This window comes from Monodelphis domestica, chromosome 1, assembly GCF_027887165.1.
Source record: "Monodelphis domestica isolate mMonDom1 chromosome 1, mMonDom1.pri, whole genome shotgun sequence".
Taxonomy (NCBI): Eukaryota; Metazoa; Chordata; class Mammalia; order Didelphimorphia; family Didelphidae; genus Monodelphis; species Monodelphis domestica.
In genome coordinates, this window is record NC_077227.1 from 321,538,249 (window position 1) to 321,558,143 (window position 19,895).

Genomic DNA, 19,895 nt, shown 5'->3' on the forward strand with positions numbered 1-19,895 from the left:
AGATTTTGGATGAGACTGGGTTTGTTACTTATGGATCAGGCATTCCAAAGATCAAAGTGGAGGAGATGGATAGCTTTATAGTGGGACATTGGCAAGGGGATTGGGTTGAAGAGTATAAGAAAAACTGGAAGAAAATAAAAACCCAGAAAGGAGAGAATATCCAGGAGATGAGTGTGATCAACAGAATCAAATGCAGCAGAGAAAAATCAGAACTGAAGCAAGACCTTCAGAGTTGGCAAGTAAGACATCTAAATGGGGCAACTATGTGGCTCAGTGGATTGAGAGCCAGGCCCAGAGATGGGAGGTCCTGGGTTCAGATGTGACCACAGACACTTCCTAACTGTGTAACCCTGGGCAAGTTACTTGACCCCCATTGCCTAGCCTTTACCACTCTTCTGCCTTGGAACCAAACTCAATATTGATTCTAAAACAGAAGTTAAGGGTTAAAAAAAAAAGACATCATTGATATATTTTTAGAAAGGACAGTTTCAGATAAATGATGAAGTCTGAAGTCAAATGGCCCAGGGTAGAGTAAGTGAATGAGTGAAAGAGAAGAAAGAAGAGGCAGTGAGTATATATAATTTTTTCAAGGAATTTGGCTGGAAAGGGGAAGAAAAATGTAGAATGATAGCTTGAAGGCATCAAAGGGTAGGATAAAGGTTTTTTTTTTTTTTTTTAAGGATGGGGAAGGGATGGAGACTTGGACACATTTGGAGGCAATTAGAAAGGACCCATTAGTTAGGGAGAGGTTGAAGATATAAGAGAAAGATTGAGAATCCCCCTCCAAATAGTCTCCTGGAGAAGACATGAGGGAATAAAATTAGGAAAGAGAAGGGTCATTTCTTTGTTAGAGGCTGGAGGAAAGGAAAGGGGAAAATGTTGAGGGATTTCAAAAGGAAGACAACAGAGCTCATGTTGAATTTTCTCAGTAAAGAAGAGGCAAGGTCTAGAGTTAAGGGAAAGGGGAAGGGAAAGTTTGGGAGGCTTGAAGAGGAAAGTCTTGAATTGTTTCTGTGGGGAGTTAGGTAATCATTTAATGAAGAATATAAGAACCACCTTGCTATTATAATAGTGAGAGCATAATAGAAATATGATTATATGATTATACGAATTTACAGTGTTTTCAGCAGCATTGTGAGGCTTCTTTGTTTAATGACTTAAGAGTAGGAAGAGAAAGATGAAAGTAGTCTATGGCTAAGATTTGGCAAGAGTAGAGAGGTAATAGAACAAAGAACAAATCCATTTATTAGAGAGGACACTGTGAAGTTAAAATTGTTGAACTATTGAGTTGAAAATTGGAGAGAGGGAGGTCAGCCAGGTTAATGAGCTGAGAAAGTACTGAGGGCATCTAGGGATTGGAAGTCTTGGTGACAGCCAAGAATAGGATTAAGAAGGGTGAAATAATAGGAGGTATAATAGGGGAATATTGTTGTTCAATTGTATCTGACTCTTTATGACCTTGTATGGGTTTTCCTGGCAAAATTACTGGAGTGGTTTGCCATTTCCTTCTCCAGTAATTTAAGGCAAACAGAAACTAAGTGACTTGCCCACTGTCACATAGCTAGTGAGTATCTGAGACTAGATTTGACCTCAGACCATTGAGCCATCTAGTTGCCTCTTTAGGAATATTAGACTATATGATAGGAAAATGAAACACTACATGTAGTTAATGGTAAGCTCAAGTGTATGACAATCCATAAGGTGAGATAAAGCTGCAGCTCATGGTGGTTTAAAAGGCTGAGGAGGGGGCAACTGGGTAGCTCAGTGGATTGAGAGCCAGGCCTAGAGACGGGAGGTCCTAGGTTCAAATCTTGTCTCAGACTCTTCCTAGCTGTGTGACCCTGGGCAAGTCACTTACCCTCTTCTGCCCTTACCACTCTTCTGCCTTGGAACCAATACACAGTATTGATTCCAAGACAGAAGGGAAGGGTTTTTAAAAAAATAAAATAAAATAAAAGGCTGAGGAATTTGGAGGTTAGGAACTTTGAGGGAGCATCTATATGGATATTAGCAATACAGTGATCCAAAACAATTTGGAGGGACTTATGAGAAAGAACACTATTCACATTCAGAGGAAAAACTGTGGGAGTAGAAACACAGAAGAAAAACACTTGCTTGATCCCATGGGTTGATAGGGATATGATTGGGGATGTAGACTCTACATGATCACCCTAGTACAAATATCAATAATATGGAAATAAGTCTTGATCAATGACACATGTAAAATCCAGTGGAATTGTGCATCAGCTACAGGAAGGGGTTGGGGGGAGAGGAGGGAAAGAACATGAATCTTGTAACTATGGGAAAATATTATAAATTAATTAAATAAAATTTTCTCAAAAAATAAAAATAAAGACCTTAATGTAAGGACAGGAAGTGGAGAGAAGATGATGAACCATCTGCCAAACTTGAAAAAGGAAAGGAAATGACCTATGTGATAAAGCATGACAAGGTTTGCAAAAACTGTTGCAAAAAACTGAGAGATGCAAACCTTAGGGAATGATTGACAGAAGGATATGATCAAGGGTCACATGGGAGCCTGAGGGATCTAGGTGAAGATTCCATCTGCCCAACTGACTTCTTCTCTCCTGAAGAAGTTGAGGTTAAGGCTTGAAGAGGATTTTCCATGTGATCAACAGATGAAGTTTTTTCTGGATCTGATTGCTGGCAGCATCAGTCTGGACTTACTTGGACATCTAACAACATAAGATCCTGACCCTATTTGATTTGGACTCCTGATGTGAGACTGGGATATTTGGGAAGTTAAGGTTTTAGCTTAGAAATATAATTTAGTTAGTTATAATCTTTTAAATTAAGTATAAGAATAAATATATTCCTAAACCCATATTCCTTTCCTACCCTTCCCAAACAATAAGTCAGAATTTATTTATATGATTTTCTCTTACCCCAAATCCTATAATAAAACCTAGGGTCTGTATATTAAAAACACCATAATATAGATTGGGTAGAAAATTTTGATTGAAATAGGAAAACATCAGTAGTACGAAGTCCTTGTGTATTATTTATTCCAGTCTTAGAGATGAGACTAAGAGATGGGCCCCTACTCCAAAACAAACAAGAAAAAATGTGTGTGTGTGTGGGGGGGAAGAATTAGTTATCACAAGACTGATATTATTTCCAACTAGCTGAATTATTTATCTCTCACAAGACCTAAATTAGGTCATCTCTTCTTGTATAATGTGTTAATGTTGTATTCAGATGCATTTTATAAGAATTGCCATTAAAAAAAAATACTCAGGCATCCCAACTCTCCTAATCCATTTGTATAAAATGTTGACAGCATTTAAAAATAGTATCATCAACATTAACTCTAAGTTTTTTCTTAGGCAAGAACAGAAATTGTAATGTTTAATGATCTAAGAAGCAATTCCTGAGTTATCTTTTGGATCTAGAAGTCATAAACAGGTCAAGGGCCAAAGAAGGAGAGAAATGAGGGTGTATCAAAGGAGGTATTGTGTTGAAAGTGTATCATTTGCTGTTTCCTGTTTACTAGGAATAACTCTTTGGTTACAGTGTCCTAGATGTGCAACATTACAAAGCTATTGTAATAAATAAAATGTAATCTTGGATTATACTAATTATTATTATTATATAATATTATAACATGATATATATATTATATATATACATATATATTATATTATGCATAATATATAATGATATTATATATCATAATTAAAAATTATACTAAATTCATAAGTATTTGTAAAGAGAAAGAAACGGGAAAAAGAGATCGCCAGCCTAATTACCCAATGTCTCCCAATGAATTGCTTCTCCTTCATCAGGTCCTAGATTCCTAATGGGCCCTGGTTCATTTCACAAGTGCAGCAAGTGGGGCCCAGCTAACCATGTGGTCAGACCAGACAAATTAAGGCCAGTAAAAGAGAGTTAAGGAAGGAAATGGAGACAAAAGGGTAGCTCCTGATTGTCCTGACTCATATCTTGCCCATGACATTTACACCTACTCAGCTTTTGATTGCGGTCATGTTTTCTGATATCCAGGCACGTAATCACTCCATGCCACCAAGTCAGAGATCAAGATAGGGGGCTTCCATCAGCTCATTCTGGAAGTCAGAAACTGCAGTCACTCTTTAATATTATTAATTTAAAAAACATTCATTAGGCATGTAACTATATACAAGGTGCTAAGTGCTAGAGATACAAAGGTAAAAATGAACAAACTCTTCCCTCAAGGAGTTTATATTCCCTTGAGTGAATGCAACCTGTATACAAGTAAATAAATGTGAGGTATATACAAGAAATTTCAATGGGAGCTAGTGTTAATGACTAGGGAGATCAGGAAAAATAATACCTGAACTGTAATCTGAAGGAAGTAGGAATTTTGGAGAGACAAGTAGGTGATACAGTGAATAGAGTGTCAGGCCTAGAGTCAGAAAGACTCATCTTTCTGAGTTCAAATCTGGCTTCATATACTAACTGTGTGACCCTGGGCAAATCACATAAGTTTCCTCATCTGTATAATGAGTTTAAGAAGGAAGTGCCAAATGACTCTAGAATCTTTGCCAAGAGACCCCTAATGGGATCCTGAAGAGTCAGACATGATTAAAAATGACTAAACAAAAAGAATTATATAAGAAGAATGTAAATTGAAGATGTAGGGGACTTATACAAAGGCACAGAGATGGAATGTCATTAAAGGGGAACAGGAAGCAAGCCAATTTGACTGGAATTTAAAGTGTAAGGAGAGAAGATATATAAAATTCAATTCTGTCTGCTCTAAGATTATAGGTTGGCCTGATCTCCAAAAATAAATAAGTTGCAGAATGGTATTGATAAAGTTCCCTCAGAAGGAGTTCTCTAGACCAAAATCACAGATTCAGGCAAAAAAAAAAAGTATAGAAATGATAGCACAATCATATGAATTTCCCCAGGAGTGTTCAGTACTAGAAGAACTGTAATGAGGGCAGATACTAATCTACTGTTTAGGGATTGGCAAAGCATGATGTAGAAAAGACAAAGGGGTTTAAGGGAAGCTGATAGTTCATGACTGAACTATGGTCAATCATAGATAAGGTCAAGGTTGTGAAAACAGGAAAGGGAGAATAAGAAAGGTGTTATGAGCTGGGAATGGGGAGACTGAAGAGTAAATGTAGACAGAATGAGAAGGAAGAAGAGTTTAAAAGAGAAGAGAAAATTTCAGAGTTACGGATCACGAAGTTGGAACTTTTTATGTGTGATGGTTAAGATCAAGAGTGAGACCATCCCAATGTGTACTTGAGATGGAGTTAAGATGGAGTTCTTGAACATTTGAGAGAAGCAACCAGTTAAAGATAATTTCAAAGAGATTTCTGGCAATAAACTAAATAAACTATAGAATTTGGGGCTATGTGGCAGGAAGTAGGATGCAGTAATCACTCATTAAGTTAGAAATTCATTTTAATAGCTACCATTTGGGGGACAAAAATAGCCTCTTGGATACTAAAAGGTCAGGATGAGGTAGAGAATATACTTTGAAAGATTTCCTTGAAATATTTTTGTTTTTCCTTTGACTCCCCAACATCATTGTAAGAAAGGCAGGAAACATGCATTGGATTTCTTTGATAGCTTCACATTCACAAATGGCAAACTAGTCAAATTAAATTAATGTATTTCACCTCCATTTTTCCTCTCCCTTCACTTTCATGTTTTCCATTGAAACAATCATATGTAAACAGATAGATGATCATTATTCCTCTTTCCACATTCTATCCCCAATGCAAAACTCTTCCTTTAGGAGGCATTTAACTCTTTTAGACAATTTCCATCCCCTTCTAGAAAAAGTTGCTGCTCATTTTCACTTGATTTTTGATCCTATCTCTTGACCATTTCCCTTTTTTAAAGGTTTTAAAGGGTTTTTTTTTAAAGTTCAGTTAGCTGCCATAGAACTAGTTTAGTAATAGACTACCATGTACAAGTACCAGCCTCACAGTCTTAAAGGATCTTTACACAAGTACCTTTCAAAAAAGAATATTACCAAATTCAGTAGCACTAGGGAGATATGGCATATTCTCTAGAGAGGAACTAGCTGCTGAGGAATTTTATCAGCTAGATGAATGCTGTGTTATAACAATCAAACTTGGCTCCTGAGAAAAATCGAGAAAAAAATACCTCTCTACTTTGCCAAAGTGGTGGGCTGTGAGTATAGAATGTTACATATATTGTCAGACCCAGTTGATGTGTGTTTGATTTTGCTGGACTACTTTTATTTTTCCTTTCTTTTCAAATCTTGTAACAAGGATGACTCATTAGGAAAGGAAGAGGGAAGGGTTGTGTGCAAAAATAAATGTGAGGTAAAAATAAAAGGCATCAATAAAAATAAGGTTGTTTTTTTTTTTAAGTTCAGTTAGCTGCCATAGAACTAGATGACTTAAAAGAGCTAAGGAAACAATATCTTTGAGCAACTATAGAGGTGAGCGTTAATAGATTTTTTTTCTATCAGTGCATTGTACAGTTCTTTAAAAGTATGAAACCCTAATTACACTATTTAAATCTCTTATCCATTGTTTAATGCTTTTTCATATTTTTCCTTCTAAATCTTATTTCACCGAAATGTACAAAACAAGACCAGAAAAGTGAAAATGAGAGGAAACCATCTCAATGCTGTATGAGTAGTTATTATGTATAGAAACAAAATGAACCTCATGAAGTCTAAAGAACAGAAGAATGAATTCTCTGCTTAAGAAGTTGTTGGCCAAGACCAATTATGTGTCTGTCTGCCTATATATAGATGCATGGCTCACATGGTTGTAAAGAGATGATTTAAAGTCGGGGCCTACCTCTCTGGAAAGCTGGAGCAGCAGAGTTGGAGGGATGGAGTAGGGAGGGGGAGATGGCACAATTCAAAATGCTGAACTATTGAGCTGGGTGCTCTCTCCTATCTCCAAAAGACATACCCAACTAGAATTATATTTATCTGCCACCTCTAAAACATCTCTAGTCTAGGGGTACAATTTGGGGGGATTCAGAAAGAAAGCTGCTTCCTTTATTACTCTTAAGGAGGAGGAGAACCCTTAGCTGTTACTTGTCAGCTTAACCCCTTCCCATCAAATGCTGGTAACATAAAACACCACTATAAATAGCAACTAGGGAGTAAACCCCTTTATGCAAGTAAAAAAAAAACAGAAATTGAAGAAATTCTGCAAATTAAACTATCTCCCAAAACATACTAGAATAAACGAGCTTTTCAACTGACTAAGATAGAATCTCAGTTCAAAGAAAAAAATCTCACCCAGAAGAGATCCACTCTCAGTAGACTCTAGAGTTGTAAGCCCTGGAGATCAAGGAGTATGATGAGCTCAGTTTCCTTCCCATATAAGTCTATGATTTCAAGGGCCTTAGTGCAAAAGCTCATACCATTCAAAAGTTTTTTTCTCCCATTTTCTTGAAGGTCTTACCTGAATATGTCTGCAACCAATTGAAGTCCCTTAAGTCTATAAGCATCCCTTTCCAACATCAGAACTTTAATTAAATGGAAATTGGGGAGAGTTTTGCAGAACCTTCAGATGATTCTCAAAGGCTAGCAGATGACACAGAAAAAGCTTAGAAACTCAAAAATGCATAAAATAGCTCATGATCAAATACTTAGCCTAAATTTTACTAAATACCAAACTAGATTCTGTACTTTGCCAAATAAAATAAAATAAATACCCCATAAAAGAAAAAGAAAACATTCAGACTTCTCTGGTGCAAAGGGGGTAAAAAAATGTTACTCAGATTTTCCAAATCACAGAGGTCCCTAATCACCCTCCCCCCACCAGAAAAGGAAGGGATACCTATATAAACATACATACATACATACACACATACATATTTCCCCAATTAAATTATTGTCTTATCCTCTTCAAAAGATTTTTTATTCCTTCTTATTTTTCTACTATTGTTTGCATTTTCTCTTACCCAGCTTCATGAGCCTCAACAATTTCTCTGCAGTTTATACTCCTATTTGAAGTGAAAGTAATTTGCTGTTACTTCTACATATTCTTTCCTAATTTCTTTTTTTTAATGTCTTTTAACAATTTTAAATTTAACAAATACTGAATAAAACAAACATTTTTATATACATAGTAGAACAATAAGAAGTCCATAGATACTAGATAGTGCAACTGACAGAGGTCTTGGCCTGGAGTCAGAAAGCTCTGAGTTCAGATCCAGCCTCAGATATTTAAAAGATATGTGACTAAGTCATTTAAATTCTGTTTGCCTCAGTTTCTGCAAAATGCTAATAAAAATAGCATCTACTTTCCAGCATTGTTATGAGAATCAAAGGAGATAATAATTTAAAGTGCTTAGCTATAGAAATGTTTGTTATTACATGATATCTCTATTATGTAAATCTTTATCATATTACATATAATAGAATACCAAAAAAATGTAGTTTTCAAAGTTGTTATATTTTTCTATTTCTTTCTGGCCTTCCTTTTGTTTCCTTCTGTGCTTTTAAAAAATGCTTCAATAACTATCTTTAAAAAAATTCTTTTTTTTTTTGGTCTTCTCTAAATCATACCAACTTCCTTCCTCCTTTCTCTCCCCAGTTGGAAAAAAAAAGATAGTGCTATTGTGACTAACATGCATAGTCAAGCAAAACAAATTCCCACATTGGCCATGTCTGAAAATATATGTCTTATACTACTTTGATTCATCACTTCCATGTGAGGAATTGCGTGGCATGCTTCATCACTGGGCCACTCAAATTGTGGTTGTTCATTGCATTGATTAGACTCAGTTACTTCAAAGTTATTTTTGTTTATAATATTACTAGTGTGTAAGTAGTTCTGCTTCGGCTCACTTCCCTCTCCATCAGTTTATACAAGTCTCCCTAAGTTTCTCTGAAACTTTTCCTTTTGTTATTTCTTATGATACTATAATATTCCATGAGATATCTACTGTAATTTATTCAGTCATTTTCTAATTAATGAGGATTTGTTTCCAGCTGTTTCATTTAGCAAATAGTGACTAGAAATTTTTGCATGTAACATACAAAATGTTCTATTAAATGTTAAATGTTCTACTAATGGGTTCAAAATACTACAAACTGGAGTGTATAGTCAAACCTCTTATCATATAGGGTACTCACACCTCTTAGGTAGGGATGTCGACTATTAAACTTGTCTCTATTTTTTTTTTAAACCCATACCTTCCATCTTGGAATCAATATTGTGTACTGGTTCCAAGGCAGAAGAGTGGTAAGGGCTAGGCAATGGGGGTTAAGTGACTTGCCCAGGGTCACACAGCTGGGAAGTGTCTGAGGCCAGATTTGAACCCAGGATCTCCCATCTCAGAGCCTGGCTCTCAATTCACTGAGCCACCCAGCTGCCTCCAAACTTGTCTCTATTTTTGACTTACTCCAGCCTCCTTGAACACTAACAGGGCTAAGTTCCCAGAGACAGACTACCACCACATAGTTACCTTCAAGTTCTCTCAGGTTCTTAGGAGTATAACATTGTTGAAGAAAAACACACTTTCCCTCATTTTTAATATTGCCTTTTGCTATCTGAATGTAGTTTCTACCTAGGTATGCTGTGAGGTAGATTGCCTTTGCTCCATATTTTATACATATCTTCAGAGTCCTTGCAGGTTGGGCAGATGCCAGGCAGAGGGTGTGTTGCAAGCGGCACTTGCTATTCTTTTCAGTTATACAAAGAATGCTCCCCCCCCAAAAAAAATGTTTCAAATAAAGATAGCAAACAAACAAAAAAAATTGTTTTTAGAATAAATATTCCAAGGTTGGAGGGTCCAGGTGACCTTGTGAGTTTGGTAGATCTAGAAATTCCACCAGTGATTAGAATTAAACGAATGCAGGCAAAAACTGGATAACCATCTTCATAATAGGAGTAGAGAAAACAGTTCAATAAACAGATCAGAAGGGATGGTCACCTGAGGGAAGAAAATTTCATGGAGTAAACTCCACTGTAGCTAAAGACTCAATAGAGGCGGGACTCTTGGGGTCCACCTGAGCTGCACCAAATGTAAACTTTACCAGGACTCTACAAAAAAAGAGAAAAGGACTTTGAGGTGTAGGAGTGGTACCCCTTTGCTTCATTGTACCTCACTGCCATCTTTATGTCTGTGACCACTATTCCTATGGATCTCAGTGTATCTATGGGACAGTGAGCTTTAGGTTTGGGGAGAATGTTTCATACTAAGTGTTCTTTCAGTACCTTCTTAGTAAATCAGTTAATGGAATAGAGCTAGCTAATTGTTAATGGGAAGCAAATAGGTAAGGACTCATAAGCAACAGCAAGTATAAAATCCAATCCCTCAAGATTACTTATCCATAAAACACTAGGGATTCCAAACCATAAGTGAAAGTTAGAGGAATGACCCATTATGTACAAATACACAAGACTCAAAGATCTCAAAGGAGTCCATAAAAAAAATTCAGAAACTTTAAGCCTTCAAATAGTCCATGCTCCAACAACCCAGAAACTTAATATACTTTGAGGGGAGGGGGTAGGGCTGCTGAACAAACATTTCCCCATTCTTCTTGGACCTGCACTATCTGACTAACTTATTGTAATAGCAAGAAAGAAATTAGCAAATTCCAGAATTCCTGGACCCCTATCACATGACTCTAGTCTTCTAATTATGGTCCTGGGAGAATGAACTTGCTACTGAGGACATCTTTACCTTCTAAGAGGCCAGTGCTTGTACAGTTGAACTCAAGATCTCCTGATCTTTTGGGAACTCTGGAACTCAGTATTACCTACAAAGTAACACCAAAGGCTGGGAAAATCCATTCTCCAGAACTCTAGTCTCTGACCTGTGTTAAGAAAAAGGAGGGGGGAAAAGGCAGAAGGCACCCAGGAACTGAATATCCAGGAATATTTTTTCCCAGGCTCACCACATACTTCTTCTGCATCAAATGATGGGAAAGGGAGAAATATCCTCTCCATCCTCTCCTCCCCAACCCCTAACTCCTTTGCTGTACCACAGTCTAGAAGTTCATCTGAAAAAGAGCTGAGCCATGATAATAGACCAAAGAAAAAGAGAGGTCCCTTTGACAAACCTGCCCCGCCCCATCTCAGGCACCAAACCAATCAAAGGATTCCCTTTGCTCTCTGAAGAAAGTGCTGAGCCATATCCATCTCCTTGGGAGATGCCCTTCAGACAAATATCAGTGTCCTATGATCTTAAGTTGTCATGTTGACTGGGGATAGAAATTTTGGTGGAGAGAGAAGATAATCAAATTGAATAGGGAATCTCTTCATCAAACCTCCTTATATCCAATAAATATAACATGAACAATGTTATACATTATTTTGCTTATATGTGTGTGTGTGTGTGTGTATATATACATACAAACAGACATCATCATTGTAAAATATTATACTAAAAAAAAAAAAAAGAAAAGCCACTATCTTAAATTTTCCTTATTATATAGTCATTGTTGAAAGGTCTTTATCTACAACCACAAGATTATGTTGCAAATTGATAATAGTCATTTAATACCTTATAAGAAAGTTAATTCTTTTGATTTCATGGTGGCTCTCCTTTGCATAATTCAATACTGGTCCTCATTCCTCCTTTGGAAATGCATCATTGTTATTGATTATGTACTCCATTCTACAAAGGATGTTCCTGAGCATTGATTTTTTTTTAGTGTCTTATAATTGAAATATGCTGGTTTACTTAAATAATCATAGCAAGAGAGAAAAATGTTTATTAAGAAAACCTTCAAGGTCAGACTGAATTTTCACTTCAAATAATGGAAAACATTTAATTTTATATAGGTTGAGGGTAGGTTAAGAAAATAAACAATCTGTGTGTAGCTTGAAGTTCTGATACTTCATTGTATCTAGAGCACTTTTTTTAAAGGTCAGACTATTTAATCCCAACTAATGTATTAATGTTCATCACATGAAAATTAAGACAATTCCAAATAGACAGAAGGCAAAATACTAGTACTAATACTCTAGCTGTGAAAATGAACTTGGTATTGAGGAAATCTTATCCTTGTAAGAGGTCCTGGATGGTTGATTTTAAGAACTCCGGAACTCTTGGGAACTCTGGAATTCAGCATTACTAGAAAGTAGCCCCAAAGGCTGGGAAAATCCATTTTTCAGAACCCTAGTCTCTGACTTGTGTTAAGAAAAGGAAACAGAAAGGCAGAAGACAGCCAGGAATTGGATATCCAGATCACTTAGCATTTCATTATTTTCTGTACTTCCTTGTTCTCAGTTCCAATCATGTCATGTATGTTAGGTGACCACTATCTTATACATTATTATATCTATTTTAATCCTTCCAAGTGCTGGTCATAGAATAGATTCTCAGAAAAGTAATTAGTCATGACAGATTATTTGGTTGGTGAGTTGCAGGGTTATTACCGTTTAGCAGGGTTAAAGAAAAAAAACTATTCTAGACCATGAGAGAGCATGAGAATCCTCAGAGAGAGAATGTTAACCCACTATCTTCCTGAATGTCTGACCCCACTAGAACAGAATAAAATTGAGTGGGAGAAAGACACTAGAAACTGAAAAAGAAACAAAAGGTATTTTAATTTTTAACAGGAACTCCTCTCTGAAGAAGAGGAGCCCATTAGATATAGAAATCAGCAGCTTTTGTTGTTTGAAAAATAAGAAAGAGCAAAAGAAAAAACAAGATTATTGCTTGGGGGACATGTGTAACAGCAAATTCTTGACAGTAACTCCTTGGGGTGACTTTTGGGGTCTTAAGGAGACAGGCTGATAACAGTTATCTGGAAATCTCTGGAACCCCTTCTGATGAGATAATGATCATCTTATCAGGAAGGGTTCCTACGTTAGTTCTCAGTCCAGGCCCTGTTGGTACAGTTAGGGCAGGGTTCCATTGGTAGGTCCCTATTTCTCAAGTTTAGCTTATAGGCCCAAAGGATTATTGTTATGTATCATAAAGCCCTGGAAAATGGAGGTTTGAGTAAATCCAACCAATTATTAGAGTGAGTATTCTTTTCACTTTCTCAAGAGCATGGTTCAAATCTGATCTTAAAGTAAATGGAATTTCTTAATAGATTAAGCCAGAGTTCCCAGGTGAAGGTATAGTCTGGAGTTCATTACAACTGTTCAAAAACATGAAGATCAAAGATACTCTAAAAAGAAGGGGGGGGGTATAACCACCTTCCCCTTAATTACAGGCAGATTTGTGAGCAGCAGTTATTATCAATTTAATATAATTAGAGTAAAGTTTATAGATTAAAATGAGTAATCTGGCAAAATAATAGAAAAATTTTACTTCTTTCCAGGGGCAGCTAGATAGTATGATGGACAGAGCATAGGACCTACAGTCAGTGAAACTTCTCTTCCTAAATTCAAATCTGGCCTCAGACATTTTACTAGCTGTTTGACCCTGGACTCACTCTATTTGCCTCAGTTTCCTCATGAGCTGGAAAAAGGAATAGCAAACCACTCCAGTATCTTTGCCAAGAAAACCCCAAATGAGGGCACAAAGAGTCAGAGATGATTGAAATGCCTAAATAACAACTCTTACTGAAACCTTTTCTGATCCCCCCCAGTGAAAATGAGATTTTCCTTGACTGCTTAACCTTGATCTCTCCTTTATCTCATCACATCCTATCTTATGTCATACTTATTTTTATACATCATATAAATTGTAAGCTTTTGAGGACAGGGCTAAGTCCTTTTTTAATCTTCATTTTATCCATCACCTAGCATGATGCCTTACTATGTTGCAGGAGACTTTATTATTACTCACAAGGATGAGGAGGACAGACACCAACAGGAAACAGTCCAGCTATTTGGACCCCATCACCTCTAGCTCCCAGTCTAGGGAAGCACTTAATACAAAGGCTTCTGGATATGGAATTATGTTTTCCCACTCTGGGTTTAGCTGAAGATCTAGAACTCCTTAGGGTTCAAGCTTATATATGTAGTTCAAACTATTATATTTATATTTATTTTAGAAAAAAAGCCTGCATGGCACCAGTAACACTTCATTGTTATCTAAAGGACCATTAAAGTAAAGGTATGTTCTTAGTTGCCTAATAAGGAGTAAGGAATGAGGTGCAGGAACATAGGAACATAATCATAATTATGCCAACCCAGCAAGAGGCCTGAAGGAGTTTGGTGATCCCAGTCTCTTATTTTAGTAGCTTGACATACATATGCATCTGGAGGAGTTGGATGTGTACCTGTCAAAATTATTTTCACCAGACATTTAAACAAAGTAAGTACCTAATAGGTATTCACTGAATTGAAAATATTCATTCATCTTCTCTAACAGAGACAGAGATTTTCCCTCTCCTGACTAAGTTTAATCAACTTTTTTGTCCAAGCATGCTTTATCTTATATATCAAACATTTCCCCCACTAACTCACTTTCTTGGTTCTTTCATTTCTCTGACTACTTCTGGGTTTTCTGTGCTATATCACCAATATCTAATTCTAACTGTGGATATATCCTAAGATTCTGTCCTTAGCCTTCTTTTTTTCCTATACACACTTTCTCATGGTGACCTCATCAACTTCCATGATTTCAATGATCACCTTATATAAAGCTATATATTTTAGTCTTTTTCCTGAACTCTGGTCCCTTATTACTAACTTTCATATCACATTCAGGGTCACATACACATCTCAAACTCAACATGTTTTAAAACAGAACTCATCTTTCCCAAAAAAAAAACTTTTTTGAACTTCCTTATTTTCTGTCAAGAGTACCACCAACCTTATATTTACCCAGGGTCTTAATTTCAGGGTCATCCTGAACTTTCCTTCACTCCAAATATCCAATCAGTTTCTGTGTCTCATCAATTTAACCTTTATAACATTTCTGGAAGGAAAACAGATTTTAAATATATTTTTCATATATATATATATATATGAAAATTGGAAGAGAAAATAAGAAAAGAATATTGATTACTTTAAAAAATATAGATCAAAGTATCAGTGTATCAGAAATAACAAAGATGGAATAAGAAAAAACATTTTAAATAACATTTTATTTTTTGACAATTACATCTAAAAACCATTTTTACTATTAATTTTCTGTGAAAATTTGAGTTCCAAATTTTTTTTCCTCCTTCCCATCTTGCCTCCCTCCCATCCCTCCTAATTCTCTGAGGTGGCAAGTAATCTGATATAGAGTTTATGTGTGCAGTCATGTAAAAACATTTTCATATTAGTCATTGTGTGTAAAAGATATCAAACAAAAAAAGAAGAAAGTAAATTAAATACAATATGTTTCAGGTTGCATTCAGACACTATCAGTTCTTTATTAGAGTATTAGATTATCATTAGATTATTATTATTATTATTAGATCTATCTATCTATCATTAGATTATTATTATTATTATTATTAGATCTAATCATTAGATTAGATCATCATCATAAATGTCTTAGATCACTGCATTGTTGAAAAATAACTAGGACAGTGATGGCAACCTTTTAGAAACCAAGTACCAGAACTACAATCCTCATATTGCATGTGAGCACCCTACCCTGCTCTAGACAGGGGAGGGAGGAAGCGCTCCCGTTGGGCTTCTGGGTAGAGGGACGGGTGATATAAGAAATATCCTCAGGCATTCGTGGAGAGGGGGAGGAGAGCAGCCCACTCTGGTACATATGCCATAGGTTTGCCAACATGGAACTAGTTCATTCACAGTTGTTCATCAAAAAAATATCGCTGGCACTGTTTATAGTGTTTTTCTGGTTTTGCTTTCTTCACTTTGCATCAGTTCATATAAGTCTCACCAGTTTTTTCTTTCTTTTTTTTTTTTGAAAAATTTATTTAGTCAATTTAGAACATTATTCCTTGGTTACAAGAATCATATTCTTTCTCTCCCTCTTCTCCCCCCACCCCTTCCCATAGCCGATGCTCAATTCCACTGGGTTTTACATGTGTCCTTGATCAGAACCTATTTCCATGTTGTTGATGTTTGCACTAGGATGATAATTTAGAGTCTCCATCCCCAATCATATACCCCTTGACCCATGTAATCAAGCAGTTGTTTTTCTTCTGTGTTTCTACTCCCACAGTTTTTCCTTTGAATGTGGATAGTGTTCTTTCTTGTAAATCCCTCTGAGTTGTTCAGGAGCACTGCATTGCCACTAATGGAGAAGTCCATTACATTCAATTGTACCACAGTGTATCAGTCTCTGTGTATAATGTTCTCCTGGTTCTGCCAGTTTTATCTAAGAGCATCCTGTTCATTATTTCTTATAGCACAATAGCATTCCATCACAATAATATACCACACTTGCTCAGCCAATCCCTAGTTAATGAACAACCCTTCAATTTCCATTTCTTTTCTACCACAAAAAGAGCTACAATAAATATTTTTGAACATTTGTCTCTGAGAGACATTCTCAAATAGATAATAAAATAGACACAAAAAATTAATGGAATTTCAGAGTTGGAAGGGGCCTCAGTTACCATCTATTTCAATGAAATATGAAAAATAAGTCTTTTGTACAATATGCTCAGTGAATCATCACCCAGCTTTTGTATAAAGACTGCCAATGAGGGATAATCTACTTTCTTCTGAGGCAATAACTCTAATTGCTAAGAAGTTTTTCCTTATATCAACCTAAATTGATCTCTGTGATTCTCACTGTGATATTTAAAATGGTTGATGTCATAAACTGTAGTGAGTTAAAATGGTGGAAGATACAAATTATGCTAAATATAAGAGTGGATGAGTAAATTTGACCACAGAAAATATGTTTCACTACAGTGTCTTGGTTTTTAAATCAAATATAAGGTGGTCGCCAGGGAATATATTCCCAATTATGAATATACCCAAGTCAACTGGGTTTTATAGAGAATTTAATTAATAATACAATGAGGAATTAAAGAAAAGAGAGAAAAAGGAGATAAGTATGAAGGGTCTTAAGCCAACATGGCCTAGACCTGAGTCTTAAGAGAGAGAGATCAGTCAGTCAGTCTTTTATCACTCACCACAAGGTCTGTCTAAGCAAGGATTCTAGTGACAGAATCTCCTCAGAGAGAGTTCCAGCCAGAGTCCTCCTCAAAGAGTCTTCCAGCCAGAGACTGTTTCAAAGGGCCTCTCTCCAGAGCCTCCAGAGGGACAGAGTCCCCTCAGAGGAGCTCCAGCGAGACCTCCTTAGAGATTGTCCTCCAAGAGCTTCCCTTCTCCAGAGCCTCTCTCAAGAGATTCTTCCTCCAGCGATCCTCATAAGAGATCTCTTCTCAAGAGAATCTCTTTCTTACATAGGGGGTTTTCTCCTATGTCACCTCCCCTAAGTTCTTCCATCTACCAATCACAGTAGATGTTTTCCAAAGGACAACCCATTCTAAAAACACTGCTGGGTCGACTAATCCCCTCAGTAAGTCTGAACCAGAGAAAATACAGCTGAGTCAACTAATTCCCTCAAGAGAAAACCTCTGAATAAGTTTTCACCTCTTTGCTCCTGGCAAGTTTACAAGTTGCCCGACCTTTATAGGTACCTAGCATCCCATTGTATCAATTCTAAAAACAGGCATGGCTCAAAGAACTCCTTGTCTCATTATAAGTATGGGTCTAAGTACTTTCATTGTTTAGCAAGGAGTTTTCTCCCCTAAAGTAGTCTTAAGTACGGGTGGAGTAGAGGTCCTCCCATTTCTGATCCTGGCGAGTTCTCACAGTCAAAATGGGGAATGTTCCCAGTAGGGAATTGTTCCAATTGAGAATTCCCCGATGGGGAAATTTTTAACATTCACAAGTCTGAGAAATTTCAAGATTTACATCACCCATTGCTCTTGATTCTGCCTTTTGAGGCTAAACAGAATGATACTGAAGCCTATTCTATATGCCATCCCATTTGAAGATAGCTATAATGTCCTCCCTGGGGCTTCTTTTCTCTAAGCTAAAAATTCCAAGTTCCTTCAAATGATCCTCATGTAGAATGTTGTTAAGGTCCTTTGCCATTGTGGTTACTATCTTCTGGATATTTTCCATCTTAACAATGTTTTTCCTAAACTATAAAGCCCATAATAAAACATAATACATAGACCAGATATGGTCTAACTATCACAAAGTACATCAGGATTATCACCTACCCCCCTCAACTGGGAGATGGCTGAACAAATTGTGGTATATGATGGTGATAGAATATTATTGTGCTATAAAGAATGAAGAACAGAATGATTTCAGAAATAACTGGAAAGACCTATGTGAACTGATACAGAGTGAAATAAGCAGAACCAGGAGAACTTTATACATAGTAACTGAAATATTGTGAAATGATCAAATGTGATAGACATGGCTACTAACAGCAATACAATGGTCTAGGGACTCCAAAAAAATGCTATTCACCTCCAGAGAAAAAACTGTTGTAGCATAAATGCAGATGAAAACATATAATTTATTTCTTATTTATTTGGGTATATGACTTGGGGCTTGGGTTTCATAAGATTATTCACTTACAAAATTAATAATATGGAAATGTATTTTGATTGATAATATATGTATAACCCAGATTGAATTGGGGGTAGGAATAAGGGAGGGAGACAACATGAATCATATAACTTTGGAAAACTTGTGGAAATATGTTATTAAAGTAAAATAAAGATAAAACATGGAAAAAGTAAAAAGGATTATCATCTACCCATTAAAAATCATTTACTCATTCTTCATTTATATAAACATTTATTATCTTTCCTTCCAATCCTTTGCCCATCTGAACAATTGAAAAAAAAAAAACCTCTTGTAATAAACATATTCCAGCAAAACCAATTCCTACATGAATCATATCCAGAAATGTCTGCCTCATGCTGGACTTTAAGTCCATTATCTCTCTGGCAGGATATGGATGGCATAATTCATCTTCAGTCCTCTAGAATTATGGTTTATTACTTTATTACTCTGAGTTCTAAAGTCTTTCAAAGTTGTTTTTCTGTATAGTGATATCATTGTGTTAATTGCTCTCTTAGATCTGCTTTGTCACTCTGAATCAGATTATAAAGAGACAGGAAGGAGGTACAGGAACATCATGGACTGCTTCAGCCCAGGAACATGGACTGCTTGGCGTACTCCAGTGCTGAGGGAAAGGTTGGGTGCACTAGGGTAACAGGAAGTCCCAGACACATACGTGATGATACAAGTGCAAATAGGCAGCTTGTCATTCAGTTCCAGGATGTCCAAAAGACAAAGGCTATGTGCTTACAGACAAGCATAATTTTCTTCTCAAAACTGAATATAAAAAAATGGATCTTTAATGAAATAGAGGACTTCCAAGCATTCCTGATGAAAAGACCAGCGATGTGTAGAAATTTTGAAGTTCAAATACGGTATTTAAGAGAAACATAAAAATGTAAACAGAAATGAACAAATGATAGAAGACAAGGATAAATTATGTACACTCAAATACAGGGAGATGATTTGTGACCTCTCCCCTCAATGATGTCATCAGAGGTCATAGAGAGAGTTCAAATTAGGCAAGTGGTTCTATAATGTTTTGATGATTTGATTTGAAAATTTGATAAAATCTTGATGATTTAAGAAAAAAATGAAAAGAAAGAAAGGGAAAGAGGAACATCCTGAAGAGAAAGGGAAAAGAAGGTTAGAATAAATTATCACATAACCAGAAAGTGCAAGTAGAGTTTTACCCAAATAAGAAGGAAGTGCAGGGGAGAGGCAGATACTTGAATCTCCCTCAAATCTTAAAAGATTAAAAGAAGGAAAGAATGCACACAAAGTTAGGTACTAAAATACATTTCACTCAGGAAATTGGAAGTAAAGGAAAGTCAGGGGAGAGGAAATTAGAGGAAGTGGTAGATTAAGGGAGGAATTAGTCTTAAGTAAAGCACACTGATAGTATCTATAGAGTATTTAAAATTCTTTAAGAGAATGGGACTTTGAAGGAGTGCTCATGATTTGTGCAATTGAACAAGTTGCATTATATAAATGTGAAAGAATACTATTATGTTGAACACGTGT